Source organism: Amborella trichopoda, chromosome 3 (assembly GCF_054954075.1).
Source record: "Amborella trichopoda isolate Santa Cruz 75 chromosome 3, AtrichopodaSantaCruz75HAP2 v2.0, whole genome shotgun sequence".
Taxonomy (NCBI): Eukaryota; Viridiplantae; Streptophyta; class Magnoliopsida; order Amborellales; family Amborellaceae; genus Amborella; species Amborella trichopoda.
In genome coordinates, this window is record NC_142338.1 from 20,415,468 (window position 1) to 20,435,235 (window position 19,768).

Here is a 19,768-nt window from a genome sequence, read left to right on the forward strand (position 1 = left end):
GACAACACAAAATAGTAAAACACAAAATGAATAGGAGTCCCCTTTATGGTTTTTAACATCCTCTTGTGCTAAAACATTTGAAATCTGGAGATCCTAGTTTAGAAAGACAAGAGTTCGGAGTTCCCTTTTAACATTTGTTTCTCAATCGTCACGATGTGCACTCAAAATTCATTTTGGTTTTGGTTGTTGTCAATTTCCAAAAGAGTGAAAAATATGCAACTTTAAGGAAAATCTTATCTCATACATGAAAACCCCTTTTCATGACTATAGAGCCTTTTGTGTCATGTAATAATCCTCATATGCCTTTCATAAGATAATTCTATACTCATTTATTTACACAAGAATCGTGCTGGGATTATGCATCGCTAAGTTCTCATAAAATAATAATACATTATATCACGTTATCTTGGCATCTAGGAAAACTCAAATTAATAAAGCGTGTAGCTTGAGGCAACACAAGGACTAGTCAATGATAATGACATATTCAAGATACATCTCACAATTTCTCATGTCATAAAACAACGCATAAATAATAACCATTCCACATTTCTCACATTACTCATGTAATCACATTTATAATTCACACATGTTATATATCTTGAATTAGCCATATCTAATGGATTGGTATTTTGAATCAAAGATCATGAATCTAGAATCAAAATACTTATGCATGCCATGTGTTTTTAACTCAAACAAGAGTGGACTCATGCCCTCAAAAGTGTCAATATGGAAAAGTATTGGTCTATTTTAAGTTTATAGCTCATGTGATTACTAGACCAAGCCTTCCATTCATAGTACTCACATAATGTACCAATATATTCTATCAATAATTAACCACAAGATATCATAAAGTCAAAATGGTTGCACTCAAACAAATAAATTCCCAATATACTAAAATCATGCACAAGGTTAGAAAGAAGTGAAACATTATAGTCTTAAAACAACCAACTCATAGTGTGCCAATCCTTTTACTTTCGGTCCATGATTTGGTTTCACCATTTCTCTTTCTTTTGTTGTTGTGGTCATTATCTCATTTATCTACATATATCTTTGGTCTTGTTGTCAATGTCTTCATACACTATCCGGGAGTAGCCCAGATCTTGACCAAGACACGGGCATCGGGAATTAAATTTTATACTAATGATTTAGTGGGGTTTGTACAACCCTCCCATTAATACACCTTATGAAAACACAAGAACTTACAACAACTTATGCTCTATAGTGGGATTACAAAAAAGTAAAATTCCTATACCCCATTTACACATTGAATATTTCTTATACAGTTTATTTGGTTTTTCAAGATGAGCACAATCCACTTAAATGGATATAATTTTAAATCTACTCGAACTTTAATCATGGGACTTGTTCCTAGTTATAAAATACTCGTAATGAAACAACTGAGGAAGTAATACATAATAATGGACTGAAGGGGGTCAAACAGCTTGATCCTCTGAGGGTCAATTTCTAAACTGTGTAGTAGAAATTGCAATATGACACCCCTCTAGTAAAACGGCATAACTTTTCAAATATAGGAATTTACTCATGAGGCTTGATTTTTTGAAAACTAGACTCATGTTCCTATAAGTACAACATATCCCCCCCCCCCCCCCCCCCCTTAACTGGAATGTGATTGGTTGAACCAAAAGGATCGCGCACAGAAGTGTGAAGTTCTTGAAATATTTTTTAACAGATCTGACACTTAAAATATTGTCAGTAACTTCCAAAATATACATGATATAGTCATGGGACCTTTTCCATATAAAAAAATACTAAAACCATAAAATACCACTGAATATCATTTTCTTATATAAAGAACGAAAGGCCCTTCAATTCTCTCACAAATAGTGAACAGTTATGAAAATTTCTAGTTATAATTTTCATGATATTGACATTATCAATTCTCAAGAATTATAGCACACACACTATGGCAATCATGATGACGTTTTTATGCACTTTGAAAATCACATTTTAGATAATATAGAAGGACTAAGACACTGTATTAAAGCCTTGCTCTAATACCATTTGTTGGTGGTATAAGACCAAGGAACTAGAAACACAACTTAAAATTTTTCCATTATATTGAATATATGACATTTTAAATAGACAAAACCTTCATAAAATATTATAAATCATTGATTCCAGTCCACATGCTTAACTTATACTCAACTTGAAAAATTAAAAATTCAACTTCAATAAGCCCTTTTGCAAAATCTATTTTTTTTTTAAAAAATAAATAATATTTCAAAAAACGGTCTGCCTGGTGCCTAGGTGCCCTAAACCAAAACACCGCATGCCTAGACCCAGGTGGCCCAACATGGGCAGATGTATCTGGGCGGGCGCCCAGGTGGGTGCCTAGGCAGGGGGCCCCATAGAGGTGGGCTTGTTTTTTTTTTTTTTTTTAAATGTCAAAAAGGGCAAAAGGGGTAATTTTAAACCCAAAAAAGGTTTAAATAGATTATGAGGATTAATTTCAACCCCTAAAGGTAAAAGAACAATTCCATAAACCCTTAATGTCTTAGCTATTCCTAGTTCTGAGAATCAAAAAGTATTTTTTGTGGTTTGAACAAGCTTCCTAAACTTTTTGTATAGAATATATGACATTTTAAATAGACAAAACCTTCATTTAAGTCCACATGCTCAACTTATACTCATCTTGAGGAATTAAAAATTCAACTTCAATAGGCCCTTTGCAAAATCTATTTTTGAAGATACAAATAAACAATGTTTCGAAAAACGGTCTGCTCGGCGCCCAAGTGCCCTAAGCCAAAACACCGCATGCCTAGACTCAAGGGGCCCAACACGGGCAAATGTATCTGGGCGGGCTCCCAGGACGGCCAGGTGGGTGCGTAGGCAAAGGGGCCCATGGAGGTGGGCTCGTTTTGTTTTTTTTTTAAATGTCCAAAAGGGCAAAAGGGGTAATTTTAACCCCAAAAAAGGTTTAAATAGATTATGAGGATTAATTTCAACTCCTGAAGGTAAAAGAACAATTCCATAAACCCTTAATGTCTTAGCTATACCTATTTCTTAGAATCAAAAAGTATTTTTTGTGGTTTGAAGAAGCTTCTTAAACTTTTTCACTTATTATGTAATATGGAGAGTTGGAGACTATTACTAATACATATCATATTAAACTTTAAAGTTTTGTATGGTTTGAATTTTGAAATTTTGAATGAGTTTATTCTCAACATGCGATATGTCATACGTTTGTATAGAATATATGACATTTTAAATAGACAAAACCTTCATAAAAGATTATAAATCATTGATTCCAGGCCACATGCTAAAGTTATACTCATCTTGAAGAATTAAAACTTCAACTTCAATAGGCCCTTTTGCAAAATCTATTTTTGAAGATACAAGTAAACAATGTTTCAAAAAACGGTATGCTCGGCGCCTAAGTGCCCTAAGCCAAAACACCGCATGCCTAGACCCAGTTGGCCCAACACGGGCAGATGTATCTGGGCGGGCGCCCAGGTGGGTACCTTGGCGGGGGGGGGGCCCATAAAAGTGGGCTTGTTTTTTTTTGTTTAAATTTCCAAAAGGGCAAAAGAAGTAATTTTAACCCCAAAAAAGGTTTAAATAGATTATGAGGATTAATTTCAACCCCGAAAGGTAAAAGAACATTTCCATAAACCCTTAATGTCTTAGCTATTCCTATTTCTGAGAATCAAAAAGTACTTTTTGTGGTTTGAAGAAGCTTCCTAAACTTTTTCACTTATTATGTAATATGGAGAGTTGGAGACTATTACTAATACATATCATATTAAACCTTAAAATTTTGTATGGTTTGAATTTTGAAATTTTGAATGAGTTTATTCTCAACGTGCGATATGTCTTATGTTTGTATAGAATATATGACATTTTAAATAGATAAAACCTTCATAAAAGATTATAAATCATTGATTCCAATCCACATGCTAAACTTATACTCATCTTGAAGAATTAAAAATTCAACTTCAATAGGCCCTTTTGCAAAATCTATTTTTGAAGATACAAATAAACAATGATTCAAAAAACGGTCTGCCTGGCGCCTAGGTCCCCTGAACCAAGACACTGCATGCCTAGACCCAGGTGGCCCAACATTGGCAGATGTATCTGGGCGAGCGCCCAGGACGGCCAAGTGGGTGCCTAGGCGGGGGGGCCCATAAAAGTGGGTTTGTTTTTTTATTTTTATTTTTAAATGTCCAAAAGGGCAAAAGGGGTAATTTTAACCCCAAAAAATGTTTAAATAGATTATGAGGATTAATTTCAACCCCTAAAGGTAAAAGAACAATTCCATAAACCCTTAATGTCCATGTTGTACCTATTTCTGAGAATCAAAAAGTATTTTTTGTGGTTTGAAGAAGCTTCCTAAACCTTTTCACTTATTATGTAATATGGAGAGTTGGAGACTATTACTAATACATATCATATTAAACTTTAAACTTTTGTATGGTTTGAATTTTGAAATTTTGAATGAGTTTATTCTCAACATGCGATATGTCATATGTTTGTATAGAATATATGACATTTTAAATAGACAAAACCTTCATAAAAGATTATAAATCATTGATTTCAGTCCACATGCTAAACTTATACTCATCTTGAAGAATTAAAAATTCAACTTCAATAGGCCCTTTTGCAAAGTCTATTTTTGAAGATACAAATAAACAATGTTTCGAAAAACGGTATGCCCGGCGCCTAGGTGCCCTAAACCAAAACACCGCATGCCTAGACACTGGTGGCCCAACACGGGCAGATGTATCTGGGCTGGCTTCCAGGACGACCAGGTGGGTGCCTTGGCGGGGGGGCCCATGGAGATAGGCTCGTTTTTTTTTTTTTTTTTTATGTCCAAAAGGGCAAAAGGGGTAATTTTAACCCCAAAAAAGGTTTAAATAGATTATGAGGATTAATTTCAACCCCTAAAGGTAAAAGAACAATTCCATAATCCCTTAATGCCTTAGCTATACCTATTTCTGAGAATCAAAAAGTATTTTTTGTGGTTTGAAGAAGCTTCCTAAACCTTTTCACTTATTATGTAATATGGAGAGTTGGAGACTATTACTAATACATATCATATTAAACTTTAAACTTTTGTATGGTTTGAATTTTGAAATTTTGAATGAGTTTATTCTCAACATGCGATATGTCATATGTTTGTATAGAATATATGACATTTTAAATAGACAAAACCTTCATAAAAGATTATACATCATTGATTCCGGTCCACATGCTAAACTTATACTCATCTTGAAGAATTAAAAATTCAACTTCAATAGGCCCTTTTGCAAAAACTATTTTTGAAGATACAATTAAACAATGTTTCAAAAAACGGTCTGCCCGGCGCCTTGGTGTCCTAAACCAAAACACCGCATACCTAGACCCAGGTGGGCCAACACGAGCAGATGTATTTGGGCGGGCTCCCAGGACAGCCAGGTGGGTGCCTAGGCGGGGAAGCCCATGGAGGTGGGCTCGGTTTTTTTTTTTTTTTTAAAATGTCCAAAAGGGCAAAAGCGGTAATTTTAACCCCAAAAAAGGTTTAAATAGATTATGAGGATTAATTTCAAACCCTGAAGGTAAAAGAACAATTCCATAAACCCTTAATGTCTTAGCTATACCTATTTCTTAGAATCAAAAAGTATTTTTTGTGGTTTGAAGAAGCTTCTTAAACTTTTTCACTTATTATGTAATGGAGAGTTGGAGACTATTACTAATATATATCATATTGAACTTTAAAATTTTGTATGGTTTGAATTTTGAAATTTTGAATGAGTTTGTTCTAACCATGCGATATGTCATATGTTTGTATAGAATATATGACATTTTAAAGAGACAAAACCTTCATAAAAGATTATAAATCTTTGATTCCAGTCCACATGCTAAACTTATACTCATCTTGAGGAATTAAAATATCAACTTCAATAGGCCTTTTTGCAAAATCTATTTTTGAAGATACAAATAAACATTGTTTCAAAAAACGGTATGCCTGGCGCCTAGATCCCCTAAACCAAAACACCGCATGCCTAGACTTAGGTGGCCCAACATGGGCAGATGTATCTGGGCGGGCGCCCAGGACGGCCAGGTGGGTGCCAAGGCGGGGGGGCCCATGGAGGTGGGCTTGTGTTTTTTTTTTTTCTTTTTAAATGTCCAAAAGGGCAAAAGGGGCAATTTTCACCCCAAAAAAGGTTTAAATAGATTATGAGGATTAATTTCAACCCCTAAAGGTAAAAGAACAAATCCATAAACCCTTAATGTCTTAGCTATACCTATTTCTGAGAATCAAAAAGTATTTTTTGTGGTTTGAAGAAGCTTCCTAAACTTTTTCACTTATTATGTAAAATGGAGAGTTGGAGACTATTTCTAGTACATATCATATTGAACTTTAAAATTTTGTATGGTTTGAATTTTGAAATTTTGAATGAGTTTGTTCTAACCATGCGATATGTCATATGTTTGTATAGAATATATGACATTTTAAAGAGACAAAACCTTCATAAAAGATTATAAATCATTGATTCCAGTCCACATGCTAAACTTATACTCATCTTGAGGAATTAAAATATCAACTTCAATAGGCCTTTTTGCAAAATCTATTTTTGAAGATACAAATAAACATTGTTTCAAAAAACGGTCTGCCTGGCGCCTAGATCCCCTAAACCAAAACACCGCATGCCTAGACCTAGGTGGCCCAACATGGGCAGATGTATCTGGGCGGGCGCCCAGGACGGCCAGGTGGGTGCCAAGGCGGGGGGGCCCATGGAGGTGGGCTTGTGTTTTTTTTTTTTTTTTTTAAATGTCCAAAAGGGCAAAAGGGGCAATTTTCACCCCAAAAAAGGTTTAAATAGATTATGAGGATTAATTTCAACCCCTAAAGGTAAAAGAACAAATCCATAAACCCTTAATGTCTTAGCTATACCTATTTCTGAGAATCAAAAAGTATTTTTTGTGGTTTGAAGAAGCTTCCTAAACTTTTTCACTTATTATGTAAAATGGAGAGTTGGAGACTATTACTAATACATATCATATTAAACTTTAAAATTTTGTATAGTTTGAATTTTGAAATTTTGAATGAGTTTATTCTCAACATGCGATATGTCTTATGTTTGTATAGAATATATGACATTTTAAATAGACAAAACCTTCATAAAAGATAATAAATCATTGATTCCAGTCCACATGTTAAACTTATACTCATCTTGAAGAATTAAAAATTCAACTTCAATAAGCCCTTTTGCAAAATCTATTTTTGAAGATACAAATAAACAATGTTTCAAAGAACGGTCTGCTCGGTGCCTAAGTGCCCTAAACCAAAACACCGTATGCCTAGACCCAGGTGGCCCAACACGGGCAGATGTATCTGGGCGGGCGCCCAGGACGGCTAGGTGGGTCCCTAGGCAGGGGGGCCTATGGAGGTGGGCTTCTTTTTTTTTTTTTTTGTAAATTTCCAAAAGGGCAAAAGGGGTAATTTTAACCCCAAAAAAGGTTTAAATAGATTATGAGGATTAATTTCAACCCCTAAAGGTAAATGAACAATTTCATAAACCCTTAATGTCTTAGTTATTCCTATTTTTGAGAATCAAAAAGTATTTTTTGTGGTTTTAAGAAGCTTCCTAAACTTTTTCACTTATTATGTAATATGGAGAGTTGGAGACTTTTACTAATACATATCATATTAAACTTTAAAATTTTGTATGGGTTGAATTTTGAAATTTTGAATGAGTTTATTCTCAACATTCGATGTGTCATATGTTTGTATAGAAAAAATATTTTATAATAATACAACATTTCAAATGCAACATATTACAAAATTGACACAAATACATATATATATATATAGAACTTGTACTATTGGGCCTAGGCGCTCGCCTGGGCGTTCGGTGCCAGGCCGGCCGCCCAGTGTTTTTTGAAACCTTGCAAATAAATTCAACATAATATCCAAATATACAAATGCTTGTCTATACAACACATTACATGATATATTCTCGCAATTCCATATCTTTCCCAATTACATGGTAATTTCATCTTCAATTTTCATCCTTATCATATCCCACAATGTTACACATGCACCATATACTTGATCAATGATAAGCTAATGTGATTTCAATTTGCATAAACAATATAAAATGGCATTGAAGCTTATACTACTTGGTTAAGTAGAATCTTATTTTTGCACATAACATGCTCAATTCTTTCAATCATAAATCATCCAATAACTGTAAATACATTAAATGAGCATGCAAACAAACACGGGGAAGCCAAGGTCGAACCCTTTGTGCTCAGGTCACAATCAGATCTTTTAGGGACTTAGCGTTGTCCCATTGTCTAAGATACGGGTGATAATAATAACTCAAAGAGTTCAATCCAATAAGAGAAGCATATGATCACTTAATGATGATCAAAACATGAGAGAGAGATTTCAAAACAACCCTTCAAAAATTGAGAGAGATGTCACACAAAAGAAGGATGATATGGTGAAACTACACTATATGGTCTAAGGGAACCACACAAACCTTTCAATCTGTAAAAAAAGGGCTAAGAAACTATCTCATATGCTCAAATGTGATGATATGAACATCTGATTAGATATATAATCTTAGAAAAAATTCCAAACATTTCGGACTTAGTAAATCAAGGTGGAACTAGTCTAGATCATAGAGTAATCCAGCTAGTCTACAAATACAATATGTATGGACTACACTATTGCTTAGAGATTCCTCAAAAACCAAGAATTCATGACAAAAGGATGAAAAAGACTACTGTAAATTGAAAATTACAGCAAGCTTTTATGATTGAAAGGAAGTAGGAAATGAAATAGAAGAAGATAAATCAATTACCTTGATGATACAATAGTATGGACTTTGATCATATGCATGAAGGACCACGCCATGGAAGGGTATAATGTATATGCTCAAAGCTCAAGGTTGAAGACAAAATGGTGGTTACTTGACTCTCAAGGAGGACTCTCTCTCTCTCTCTCTCTCTTAGCTTTGTAGTTAATACCAAAATTTAAGTAATGAAATGATTCTATAAGTTACTTGTACACTAGATCATAAGAATGGATTTGATCTTGATCCCCTTATAATCAATGGCACATGAGAGGTATTTATCCAAGCCACTCATCCATATCTCATCACCTAAGATCAATGGATGAGATATAACACCCTTCATTCCATTAAACCTAGGTTATAGCCATTTACCTTAAGGCCCTTTGTCCATATTGTATTTTCAATTATATTTAAATCGAGTTTACACTTATGCCCACGGTTTTTTAATAATTCATGAGACTCTAGAAAGGATAAGGGCATGTTCAAAAAGGTAATATGGGACATACATGTGAATAAAATATCTTCTGACTCCACCAATAGGATTTCAACAACACTAAAGCTTCACATGGGTCAAGCCCATAAGCCCCCAGACCCGCGGCTTCTTAGGCCCCCCAACCTCAAAACCACCTGCATCACCCTTTTCTTTCCCTTGGTCTAGGATATAGCAAGTTGCTTCACCTCATCACACCCCCATGATTATCATCATCATCATCATAATTGTCACGAACCCCATACCTTAGCTTTATTATGCACGCCTCTCTTTCCTCTTTTTTCTTTGTTATTATATTCATATAATTTTTATCTCCTCTCCAATCGCATCAAGAAATTTTTTACATGGGATAGCTTTCCCTTGATACTGACATAATGTTTTTCAGATCGGTTTATAATCCCATTTGTATCATTCTCACAATAATTGCACCTTATGCCATTTTTATCTAAAGGATTTAGGTTATAGCTATATTTCCAACCCAAATCACCATTTTTTTTAAAACCCGATGAAGACATCTCAAATTAACCTAAGCAATCTGAAAAACAAAATTTTTGCACTAACCTTAGCTGCTCGATCTTCGAACTTGCACATTTGATATGTTTTGCCATCTCAAAATCTTTTAAACAACCCTCTAATAGGCTTAACAAAATCTCCAAAAGTAAATCCAAACTCAAAGGGAGATGTTTGAATTGATTTCCTGAAACTTTGATAAATCCTTCGGTTTTATCAAAATCACAGATCTCAACTTTTAGAAGTTTTTTTTTTTTTTAATACTGAATTTCAACTTTTTAAATTTTTTTTCTCTAAAATAGTTCATATGGGGTCTTAGGTTGCATATGAACCTAACCCACCCCCCCTTCTACGACCTTCCCAAGAATATTTTAACCCCATGAGCGGGCCACCAAGGGTTGGGCGCTAGGCCTCTGCCTGGGGACGTCCCACCCAGTATGCCCTCCTAGACCCCCCTTACTCGCCTAAGCGGGCTAGGCAGGGGCTGCCTAGGTCTTAGGCAGACCAGTTTTTCAATCACCACGTAGAGTGTGGCAGATCATGAGCTTTGATGCCAAGTTCCCAATTCGAATTAGTAAATGTGATCAACATGCAATGACCACATCTGTTCATCCTAAATATTGAGTCCTGCTAGAGTCGTCTTTAAATGAGTAAGAACATCATACCTAGGGATGTCCCTTCTACGACCTTCCCAAAAATATTTTAACCCATGGGCGGGCCACCAAGGGTTGGGCGCTAGGTCTCTGCCTAGGGACGTCCCACCCAGGATGCCCGCCTAGACCCCCCTTGCTCGCCTTAGCAAGCTAGGTGGGGCTGCTTAGGCCCTAGGCCGACCGATTTTTAAATCCCAGCGTAGAGTGTTGCCAATCATGAGCTTTGATGTCAAGTTCCCAATTTGAATTAGTAAATGTGATCAACATGCAATGACCACATTTGTTCATCATAAATACTGAGTCATGCTAGAATCGTCTTTAATGAGTAAGAACATCATACCTATGTCTACTTTGACCATGTTCGATGGGTCTTGAGCCCTCACAGAGTGGGTTTCTGAAATCCCGACGGGTCGCCTCGCTCCTCCGGGTCTGTAGAGGATGTTTTCTGCTCAAGGATTTTCTGACTCTCTCTTTGTCATTTGGTTATCTCTTTCTCTCTTTTATGTTCACTTTTCTCACTCCATCCCTTGTACTTATTCACCCCGGATGGCATACTTCACTAGAAGACCGCTTTCCTTCTCTTGTCTATTGTAAATTTTGATTTTAGCTCTCTGCTTTATGTTTTGTTTCGTGGATTTTCTGATCCCCTATCTCTCTTGTTCTCTTAGCATCTCCTAGGCTGCCTTTTACCACATCTTGTGGTCCTTGTCCATATTTACCATTTTATTAATATAAAGTTAACCTTTCTCAAAACAAATTATGAATTGGAACTCTCCACTTGGTTACACTCGAAATCCAAAGCCACATTCTCGTTGTGACCCAACTGACTCGTCACCCATAGTGTATAATCAAAGGCTCATGATCTTGGCCTATCAAAGTCAAACCAATGCGTGATCCTGAATCCCCAAGTATAAGTGGATTTCTGGTGCATCCCCTAGAGGGTAATGTTCACACATGGTGCGGGGCTTCCTCTCTTGGCATATGTGCATACCTCTTACCAGTGGATCCATGGAATAACGGCTTCCCATGCACTGCGACTGTTTAGGCTGATGCCACGAGATGGTTCTAAGAGTCAAGGATTTAGGCCAATGCCTTCTATTGGCCCTTACCCTCCCATACAAAGCTATCTCATCATCGAGCTCATATCACATAATCACATAAACACATAAATCGTATTGCCCCAGCCATCACTCAGTCATGAGGCACAAACGTAATAGCCATCCCTGACTAAGAGGTACCCTCAACCCTCTCACTACTTCCCGTTCATATAAATCCTCCTCATGATTCACTTGGGGTTCCATGACTCTTGGTCCCAGTGCACCAAGATCTTAGAGTCATGTCGCTATTTTACTCCTATTGAAGTTAAGAGCTATCCAAAATATCAGAATTTAAGGCCTTGAAAGGACATGATTGCAACAATAAGAGGCTTCATTTCAACCAATTTCTCAGCCAAACTTTGGCGTCCTTAAAGTTAGATCTGGATCATTATTTAGAAGATGATGTGCTTCCTCGAGAAGAAGATGGGGACTTTGATACTTAGATTGGTGGAAATGCAGTGCATGGTTGGTGGAAATGCAATGCATAAATGTACCCTATACTTTCCAAAATTGCTCGAGGTATTTTGGCTATTCTGATGTCCAACTTCCCTTCAAATTCGACCTTTAGCATAGGCGATCGAGTACTCAATCAGTATCGTAGTTCCTTGTGTTTGGCTACTATGGAGGCTTTGATTTATGTGGAGGGTATTCCAAATCTGAAGTACTTACTTTATATATTTATTATGCATTTTGTTTATAGTAATTACCAATTGATATGTGTGCAGCCACCGAGAGCCCTTCACCAAGAGATAGAGTGATGATTGCCTCTGGTGTGACTATTTTGGTATAAATCTTTTTCTTTTGTAATTCTTTAGCCTTCACATTTTTTCGAAATCACTTCAGTGACTATTATTGTTTAATGATGGGATTTTTTACACTAATGTTTCTTCTCTATAGCTGAATCTATTGTGCTTCAATATGATCATGTTCCTTGGAAACAGAAATGAGATTTTCAGCCTTTTCAGTGCTTTTCTCAAATTGTTCTATGTTAATGGATATTAATTTTTTATGCTTGAGTAGAGTGGCACGACGTCATAGTGTTTTAATTTTTTGTAGCTCTTTGGTAGACCACATCGGCTTAACTATGTCACATACTTGCATTAAAGAAATAAAGAACCTAGCTAAGGTAGAACATAAACTGCAAACTCCTTTTTATCTTCAAACAGAATATAAAAAATTGCATTGTAGCTAATTGGTTCTGATCTTCACAAAAACTCCTTTTTAAAGAAATAAAGAAGCTAGCTACAATGCTCTTGTGGGAAGAATAAATTGTCAACAACAGGTCAAAGAAGAGCTTGAGAGACATGTGAGATAAGAACTAATTATGCTGTACAGTCTGTATCACTGAGTCAGGTAACTAGTTTTCTCTTTGGTGTTGTTAGTGATTTTTTGATACATTGAAAAATTTGTCTTTATCTTGGACTAGTGATGGAGAAGTTTGAACAAAAGAAAACTTATCCAATTAGTGGACAGTTAGTATCTAATATTATTCTTTATTGTTTTCAACGCTTCCTTGGGCATGCATTTCTCTACTTTAAGCTTTCAAAAGTTCAAGTAATAAGCACAAGAAGGTCAAAAAGTTGTAAATCCTTCAATAAGTGTAGCTAGTTTATTTAATTTTTGACAGCAAACTATTGGTGCATTCAAATATATTTGCATTCAATATATTTACAGTATATATAAAAAAAAAAATATCATTTATGCTCCTTATATCAGCTGGTTACAACATCAAAGGTAATGACTGAACACCTTTTTGATATCTGACTTTGTGAGTACCATGCGTTCTGCTTCAACCCAGTGCTTAAGTATGGATCATGCTGTGTTGTTCTGTTTTGTTGCATGAAATTTCCCGTGATATACTGTAGATTCATGAACTGCTGTAATCTAATCACAGAGTTCATTACAAGTTGGTAACATGTACAAAGGTCATCATGCTGCCTCTCGATATATGTATGTGATATATATTCTACTGTTTCATTGAGTACTATCATGTATACCTATCTTGTATTCTCCTTTTGCATGTCCCTTAGGAAGGGCTTTAGTGGTAGACATATTATTCTGGGTGAGGGAGTTCAAGGATTCAATTCCTTGATGCTTGTCCCAGAGATCCAAACCCTTTAATGCTTTTATTTTCTGTTTTGTTTAAATAACCAACACGGTATACCTATAAAAAACACTTAGCCAAAGCTATGATATACTTCTTTATATTCATGATAATACTTTTGTCGGTAGCTATGTCCTAGCTATTGTTGACTTTTTAATAACCTTAGTTATAATTGACTTTTTCAGATGCCATCCTTTTCTGGATTTATTTGTTATTCTTTCTCTTATTTTGCTGTTTGTTGACATGCTCTTTGTGTTTTTTAGGTTTTTTTGTTACTGCAGGTGCTTATTTTATGAGACGTTGGTCATACTTCTCTATTAATTAATCCATTAGACTCTACTGGAAGGTTAGGTTTTTCCTGGGAATGAGCATTTGTTGCTTTCTTGACTCCTACCAGGCAAATGAAACACTTTTGTTTAAGAAGTTTCTCCTAATCTCGATGGCCTTTAAGACTGTGTATCCAAAAAATTATTATAATTTACTTGCTTAAAAAGATCATTTCTTAGGTTTCATGTGTAGAAAGAACAAATTACTATGGGACTGCTATATGTTTTTCATTGGCTTTTATGCATCAGAGAAAAATTATTGCCTTTTATCGTGACCAAAGTTCTATTTTATTATGGTAATATTTGGAATTTCAGTGCATCAAACATGTAAAGAGCATTTGTGAACTGAATTTCATAATTACATGTGCCATGTAAAATATACAGTTGATGCCTGTGCTCATAATGCTTTATGATATGCTTCTTATACTAAGTTAGGATTCATCTTTCAATGGTAGCATTCATGAGCTGGTAAGATTATTTTGCCGGGAACTCCTTGGAGACTGTAGATGAAATACTTATTGTATTTTATATCACTTTGCAGATAGTAACTAGTGTTCCATTGTACAAGAATGTCTTCTACGTCACACATCCCCTGGTTCTCTGATGGTCATAATACATATGAGGAATGTATTAAATCAGTAAGACAAGTATCTCTATTGCAGGTGCTAGATTTCTTTAGCATCATACATACATTGGTTCTCTAATTGTCATAATACTTGCAAGGAATGGACTAAATCAGTAAGTCAGTATGCCTATTGCAGGTACTAGATCTCTTTTACAGTAGCATGGATGCATAAAATATGGACGGTGAGTGGTCAATGGAGAAAGTCCTTTAAATCATTATTATTATGGACGGTGAGTGGTCAATGGAGAAAGTCCTTTAAGTCATTATTATTAATTGCCGATTGTGGCGTGGTGATGGAATGAAGGTAGAGTTCTACAGTAATCTAAAAAGAGTTAGATTATGTTGGGTTCCTTTTTTTTTCTCTTTTTGAAGAAATCCTCCAGTATATATAGTTCTAAGATGATCCCCCAATTGATTGATCTTTTAATTGTTATGGGCTTTTTGTCCTTTTCGTTTCTGCTTTTCTCTATTCGGGAATATTTCAAGTTGGCCCATCGTCTGTTTGGGTAGCTCTATTATTTTTTATTGCTTTCTCTCTTTGCAGCATACAGTTGCGGCCTTCTCTTAAAGATCAGATTAAGCTTAAGACTACACAAAAGGATTATGAAGTAGAGGCTTAGTGTTACTATTTTCTCAGCTCCAAGCCCTTTTTGAAGGCTTGGTAGGGGCACACCAAGATCTTCAGGTGGTTCTGTATAAACAGCACCCTTCTGCCTTAACAGTTGCAAATACTTTGGGTTATAGTTGAAACAACCATTGATTTTACATAAGCGTATGATGCAGAACTTCTTTACTTCTTGTTTTTTGTGCCATCGCTCTGGGTTCTATTCATGTTCTCGTCAGTCTATGTTGCTTTCTTAATTGGGTGTTTGCATGGATTTTGTTCATGTCGATGAGAGACGGTTTCAATTTGTGTTTTTTCTTGTTATGTTGTACATTGTAGAGTGTGTTTTCGTTTGTGTTTTTTTGTTATTAATATTGTACGTTGAAGAGAGAGAGAGAGAGAGAGAGATCATTTGTGTTTTTATGGCATTGCTCATGTCGATTAGAGAGTTTACATTTGTGTTTTTTCTTGTTTATAGTCCAGTAGAAAGAGAGTGGGTGTGTTTTTTTGTTTATTTTATTATTATTAATCTACATTGGAGAGACAGAGAAAGAGAGATCTCCTTTGTATTTTTTATTGTCGTACATTGTATTTTGTCAAGAGATATAGAGAGATCTTCATAAAAAAGAAACGAAAGGAAAAAGGCCAAATGGACCAGGCTGCCACGCTAGGTCGGAAAAGTATATTTTTGGGCCCAGCTGTACCGGCCTACTATGGGATTTGGTCGGGACTTGTTTGGGCCAGGCTTGAGTCGGACCTTTGGCAGCCCTATACAGAGCCGCAAGGCTCAATTTCTATGGCATTAACAACATCGCCAAGTACGAGGCCCTAATAACTGGACTCAAGAATGACATTGAACTTTGAATCGAATATTGCAGCTCATTGGTGACCCTCTTCGAGTAATAAATAAGCCAAGCTCAAGGAACATGGAAAGTAAGAGAATAAATATTGATACTTTAGCAAGAAAAAGTGGAGAGATTGGGAAAATACTTAAGTAATAAATAAGACAAGCTCAAGGAACGTGGACAGTTAAGAGAGTAAAAAATGATGCCTTATCAAGAAAAAGTCGAGACGTGGCAAAATACTTGAAAGTCGTAACTTTCCAGCTAGGTTAAACAATAGATTTACCGACACCTTAGCTACTTTGGCTTTGATGGCCAATATTATGTCAGGAATAAGCGTAAAGCCACTCTGCATTAGGCACAAGTTTGAACCCTATAATATGGATTCAGGATTTATGATGAGATATAGTTAAATTTTAGGCTGGTTGGCTATCTAACGCAATTATTCAGGGTTAAGAGAAAGCTTAAGGTCTTCACTTTCATTAGATCAACTCCCAATGCAAATATACAGTTAAAAAATCATAATTAATATGAATTCTTACTAGAACTCGAAAAATGATTATCATAATTTATGCTTTCATTGTTAGCCATACATCAAATTTCACCAACCAATCAAATGCATCTCCAAAAATATCATCCGACATCTTTATTAGGGAGGTGAATATCATCCAACATCTTTCTTAGGCAGGTGTAAGAATCGAAATATTGTAATTTGATTACATAAAAAGCAGATCGGTGACCCCGATCGGGTACCTCAAAAATCGATCCGGACCAGGAATCGGGTGAATCGGTCAGATTAAAGCTTCAAAAAAATTTGAAAAAATTATTAAAATTCATTATAAATATTGTTTTTTAGGAATTCAATAAAAAATGATGGTACTCCATTAAGAATTTTTTTTTCTTTGCATGAATATGCGAATATTGATATGTTCTTTCCCTGCATGAACTACTATTTACCATTTAATTTACGTCACACAAAAGGATAAACAAAAAATCATCATGGAATAAGTATATCAACATATATGGACGACAATAAAGCATACAATTAGTAACATATGATTTAAAAATAAAATGATAGATGACGATGTTTTTCTTCTTGGTCACGCTGGTGCCATTGATTGAATTCCTTTGACAATTCATTGATTCGATCTAAAAACGAATCATCGATATTAGCAGGCATCTAACTATATCCAAATCCTCGAGTGTTAGTGTTCTGTTGTGTTCCCAATCCAAAATCCCCGAAGCTTGTCCATCCTTCATGCTCACCTACACTGTCGTGTTCATCCTTACCTTGTTGCTGTTGGGACTCGATATGTAAATAATATGGCTGGGATAGGGTGGCCTCGGAATCATCATCTCTCACATTTTTCCTTAGACCCCCTTCATTAAAAATATAAAAATATAATACAGTTTTGCATTAGAATATAGAAATATAATAACATGTATGTTTTTTGCATAAATATTTTATCAACATGCAATTTTTTCAACAAAAAATTTAATAATAAAAATTAAAAATATGGTTTAATACCTCATGATAATCAAAAACTGGTCACTATTTTCACATCTTTTCGAAAAATCACTATTTTTAAAAAAAAATCGATCATGTACTTAAAAAAAAAAAACAAATAAAAACAATTCTTCACAAAGCCACCTAACATCAGTCATTCCAACTCAAAAATGCATTAACAACAAATTTAAAAAGTACAATTTTGCATTAAAAATATAATAACATGCATTTTTTTGCATAAATAATCTATCAAAATACAATTTTTTCAACATAAACTTTAACAATAAAAATTTAAAATATGGTTTAATACCTCATGATAATCAAAACCTTGTCATGATTTTCACATATTTTCAGAAAATCATCATTTTTCAAAAAATTCGATCATGGATAAAAAAAAAAAGTACAGCAAATTTTCAAAAAATTCGATCATGGATTACAAAAAAAAATTCGATCATGGATTACAAATAAAAAACTACAAATTTTCAAAAAATTCGATCATGGATTACAAAAAAAAAAAAAAAAAACAAATTTTAAAAAAATTAGATCATGAATTACAAAAAACAAAAAAAAAACAATTCGATCATGGATTACAAAAAATTTGATCATGGATTACAAAAAATTTGATCATGGATTACAAAAAAAAAAAAAAGAAAAAAAAAAAAGAAAAAAAAAGAAAAAAAAAGAAAAAGAGATTCTGTCCTTCACAGAGCTACCTTGCGCCAGCCATTTTAACTCAAAAATCCACCTCGAAGCAAATAAATTACATCCAATTGAGTAAAATTTTTGATAAACAACAATATAAGGAATCAAAACCCTAAATTATGAACATATTATCATCAATAAATCAAATCAAATCGACTAAATTGAGCAGAAAAACAAAAAAACGCAGTTCTTCACAGACAACAGTCATTGAATCTAAAAAATGAAGCTCAAATTGAATAAATCAGATCAAATTGAATACATTTGATTATAAACACGACTAACGATTAAAAACCCTAGAAATCTAACACATTATTTGTAATATATCATTAACAAAAAATCGAAAGGCGGAAAAAAAAAAAAAAACAGCAAAATTTTTTTTTCACGGACATCACTGTGTTCATCTAAAAAATTAGGCTATAATTGAGCAAATTAAATAAATTTGAGTATGTTAAATGATAAAAGACACAATAAAGATTAAAAACCCTACAAATGTAACTCACTATTTTCAAAATATGCAGTGAAATTGATCATATGGCGGAAAAAAAAATAAAAAATCCAAAGTTCTTACATGGTTTCGTGAACTCGAGTCTTTAATCTCCAAATTACTCTGTTTTTCTTAACGATTATCACATATTCGTAACAGAATTTTTTGATGAACAACTTTACGATCAAAATGGCTACAAATTTTCATAGATTCATGCCCTATTTGGCATGAAACACAAGGAAAGGCGGAAACCCTAAAAACGTAACTTTCATGATCCAAAAACACGAAATTTCTCCACCATTTAATCCATGAAAAGGCTGAAAAAAGTTGCATAAAGCCTGCATATTCGATCACATGGCCAAAAAAACAAGAAAAATGATAAAAAAATGACAAATTTTGAAGAATCTTGTGAAGAACACTGTGCAGCCCGTGTTCTTCACGGGACTCGCCGATTCCGTACAGTGAATCGGCGAGTCACTGTACAGAATCACCCGGTTCTCTCTGGAACAGGGCGATTCCGTGTAATTTGCCCGAATCGACACGTCCAATACCGATTCTCGAGTCGAACCGGGCGAGTCCGGTTCGACTCGGCATTTTTTAAATCACTGGATTACACTATTAATAACGCTAAAATTTCACCAACCAATCAAATGCATCTCCAAAAATATCATCCAACATCTTTCTTAGGCAGGGGAATATCATCCAATATCTTTCTTTGGCAAGTGTAAGAATCGAAATTTTGCAATTTGATTACACTATGAATACTGCTAGTTACTAAATGAAAGATTTCCAGTAGGTTGCTACCATCACAAACCTATGTAGACTGCAAACTAGAATGCTTGTACGCTGCATATTGTGGTATACGATTATTTCAGGTTATTTTGATTCGTAAACGACTTGAATAATGCACATCAAAAGTCTCTTCAGAGACATTTGATAAAATTGGAACGATACAGAGAAGATTAGCATGTCCCCTGTGTGAGGATAGCATGCACAAATTGACAAATGGTCTAAATTTTT

General features: G+C 34.8%; 1 long non-coding RNA gene and 1 other non-coding gene across 14 annotated transcripts in view; both read left to right on the plus strand.

Annotated features, from left to right (window-relative positions):
- Positions 1-15,406, plus strand: part of LOC110007354 (uncharacterized) — a 36,197-nt gene extending 20,791 nt beyond the window's left edge. For 4 of the 13 annotated variants that reach the window (XR_016050914.1, XR_016050917.1, XR_016050908.1 and 1 more), the window contains 5 exons: positions 12,280-12,338; positions 13,922-14,004; positions 14,526-14,622; positions 14,746-14,913; positions 15,154-15,406. This is a non-coding gene — a long non-coding RNA (uncharacterized LOC110007354). The remainder of the gene's footprint in view (positions 1-12,279; positions 12,339-13,921; positions 14,005-14,525; positions 14,623-14,745; positions 14,914-15,153) is intronic. The other 9 variants (XR_016050913.1, XR_016050912.1, XR_016050905.1 and 6 more) reach the window with 5 other exon arrangements.
- Positions 15,407-19,665: 4,259 nt separating this feature from the next.
- LOC148782798 (U6 spliceosomal RNA) lies at positions 19,666-19,768 on the plus strand. The gene has a single exon (XR_016053144.1). It is a non-coding gene; the product is annotated as a U6 spliceosomal RNA (small nuclear RNA).